General features: G+C 40.5%; 1 long non-coding RNA gene across 1 annotated transcript; it reads right to left on the bottom strand.

The window, feature by feature from the left end:
- Positions 1 to 1,141: 1,141 nt before the first annotated feature.
- On the bottom strand, positions 1,142 to 2,154 carry LOC310929867. Its single transcript, XR_014592881.1, has 3 exons — positions 2,013 to 2,154; positions 1,344 to 1,449; positions 1,142 to 1,261 (listed from the first exon to the last, which is right to left on the bottom strand). It is a non-coding gene; the product is annotated as an uncharacterized lncRNA (long non-coding RNA).
- Positions 2,155 to 3,394: the final 1,240 nt, after the last annotated feature.

Genomic DNA, 3,394 nt, shown 5'->3' with positions numbered 1-3,394 from the left:
CCGGCTGCGCGAAACTGCTATGACGTCTTATACGCGAGACACACACGCACATAAACAATGACGGACGTGGACTCGTTCTGTTGCTCGGTCTGTGGCATTTGTTCACACACAGAAGAGAAGATCGCCAGAAAAAGCTACAGGCGGCAAGAAGAAATATTGTGGAGGAGTACAGAGAAGTTTGGGAAGTCATACATCATGAAACTGAAGATGAGATGTTACGAGACGACGAGTGAGGGTAAGCTAATATAGTTGCTATCGCTAACTAGCTCATATACAGTACTGTGCAGAAACGATGTTGTTTTTTTGAGTATGTAATACTCACGCATGTCTTGAACCAGAAACATTAATTAAGGTTCCACTCGAGTATTAACAGAGTTGTGTTATTGTTCAAGTGTAAGGGTCGATCACACTAAATACTGGACACCTGTAGAGGATGTTTTTTTTAAAACAACAAAAAACTGCATACATATATTCTGATTGTGTTCCAGTAAAGTGAAATAGAAATAATGATTCCTCTATTGTCATTATAGCAACAATCTAATGGTGGCCTCAGACTTCTACAAAGTACTGTACAATTGTACAGCGTAGTAATGACCGAAAGCAATCTCTATTTTTGGTATTCTGGTATTAACGTAAGCATGCTGCCTGTGTGTTTCAGATGGTTCTGTCACTCCTGAAAAGGAATGACTGTGAAGTCCAGCTGGTACACAGCAGCTACAGTGGTTAAACCTGTGGTGGCAGTGGCACAGGGTGTAGAGGATGGCAGAGATGTAGGTGAGGGCCTGATGTGTCACTTGTTGTGAATTTGTAAAATGCTTTATTATTGTACTGTTTTTCACTGAATTACAAATAAAAGTTTGTACTTTCTGCAGAGATGTCTCCTTTTGTCTGTATACGTTTTGTTTGTAAAGGCTGCCACAATTAAAAGAAAAGAAATACGCATGACGTAATCACATAAGTGACATTGTTGTTTATTCAAACAAAAAAACACAGCAAACCAAAGTTAAATTGCACAGCAAATCAAATAAACTGTACATAGGTGGTGGAGTCCTAGGACAGGAGGGAGGAAATAGGTCACATGCTCCTGCCACCTATTGCCTGGACAAGCTGCCCAATCACTCAAAGGAATGCGTGGTTGAACGCAGCACTCCCGTGGTGTGGCGGTTACGTTGTGTCCGGTTCCACTTCTGCTACTGAACATCTTCCACCTGAAGCTCTGCGAGGACAGCTGTGTGCTTCTTTTTCTCTTCCCTACATAACACTATAGAGAAGAGAAAAGGGGTTATTAATCAAACCATTAAGGAAATACACAAATGCTGTAAATCATGTTTATTATTTCTTACCAGTTGCACAGATCTGTGGTCTGTGGCGAAGTTGGTGCCCCCGATAACGAAGCAGCTGATGGCTCTGCTGGGGTGGATGAACACTCCTCACATATGGAATGGGATTCTTGAACAAAAGAAGTGTATACATACGCTGTAATTACACGCATAACAATATATATATATTCAGCCACAGACTGAAACACCCTAATTGAAGGAGCTTTATCATTATTATTATCCTTTATTCCTCCCTGCAGCTGTTAGCTCTCAGTAGACAACATATAACCAGGCTCCTCATCCCATGTGCAATATACTGTCTTTTTGCAAAAGTGTAATATAGACATATAATATCCGATGCTCATTCTCTGTCTATAATGTAAATATAGAACCCATACTGTATATTCTGGTCTAGTCTGTTTTAACACGCAAAGACAAAACGTTACACGGTAGTAAGTCTAATTCATGACTTGTACAAATCTGGTTTCTTTTACAGGTTTACGTAATGTTTTGTTGTAGGTTGAGCACCTAATAGCGACATTGCTAACTAGCTAGCCAACTACGTTGTCTCGTGTAAACAGACGGACAGAGATTACCGACACACATGATGTTACTTTTATAATGTCTTGTTTAAGCGAGTTTATTCTCAGCAGTAGTTAAACGTTGCTCTTAGGCTGAAAATAAAAAACTTACCGTTGGCGTGTGCAGAGTTATTGGAGTTGCTGTGTACGCCGTGAGCGGACATCGACTCCCGGCAAGACCTGCTCGTTACGGGCGGCTCCGTCCAGCGCTCTGTATTTTGTCGTCTCCGACTAAACACAGGACAGTCTGGACCTCGTCGTTGGACCATGGAGTGTTCTTATGCAGAGTCGCCATGTCCAAGTATTTGCGCGCTATTATTTTTTGAAAAATGGTGAAATAGACTCCTGCATCCTGTATTTTATGTCGCGCTCATGACGCACCCAGTGACGACACTTCTGGCCAATCAGTTACCGGCAGTTTTGACCAATCAGCGCATAGTACCTGCGCATAGTACCGGCACCACTGAATGGAACCTCACCACCGCAGGTACTAAAAATAGTGCCGAGTTCCAGGTACTACGCTAGTGGAAACACTCGCTAAACCGTGTCGTGTAGTGTAGTGCCGTTTAAAGTCGGGCCGGTGGAAAAGCGCCAATAGTTATTGCTACTGCTGCATCACCTCTGCTGAGATTTATGTGGACATCCTCGGGCTTGGGCTCTGCAGATATATTTCATAGTCCCTTAAATCCAATTCATGGAGATTGAAATGCAATGCAATGATATATAAAAGCTCCACTCCTGTTTTGATATGACAAGGCATTCACGTTACGGTCAGCGTGGAATGATGATGATGATGTGGAGCTGTGGGTTAAACTGGAATTCTATCAATAAAAAAATCCTCCTTCTTCAACATTGCAAAAGTACAGAGGACAGCTCAAAGACTTTTCTATTTCAAGCAGCCAAAAAGGTTAACACACGTTACGTGAACACGATTTGAAATCTGGATGAAAGTCTAGATCTTCAAGAGAGGCAGGTGCTTTGTTAAATTCTGTGAATATTTAATATGCATCTCACCATGCATTCATATTTTCTTTAATCTTGACACGGGTAATGGAGATGTAATCTATGAAAACTCGCTTTGATTTCAAGTATTTTAAATAGTACAACACATGTATTTACATGAATAATATATATATGAGGACTTGATTTATTTCTACTAGTTTAATTACTATATCTAGTCTAGCAATGGTGTTGTCCAGCCTATACTAATATAACAACTGGGTTAAATGATTAAATAGTTTTTTAGTTGGCAACTGAAGACAGAACAAGGTATTTCAACTGAGATGAGAATGTGTGAATTGACAGTTTAGCTTCAGTTGATTTCATTATGACAGGTGTCAAATAGTTTTTGTGGCCACAGAAAATAATTTAGGTGCAATTTCTCTGACAAAATAAAGTCCAAGATGTATTATTTTCTTTGATCCGTGTATTCAATCAGGAACTTCAATCGGGAACTGACAGATGGACTGGCTGTCTGCTTCCCTCATACTAAAG

The sequence above is a fragment of the Microchirus variegatus genome, assembly GCF_963457635.1.
Source record: "Microchirus variegatus genome assembly, chromosome: 7".
Classification (NCBI taxonomy): Eukaryota; Metazoa; Chordata; class Actinopteri; order Pleuronectiformes; family Soleidae; genus Microchirus; species Microchirus variegatus.
Note: the sequence above shows the minus strand (reverse complement) of the source record. Positions and strands in the feature narration are given on the sequence as shown.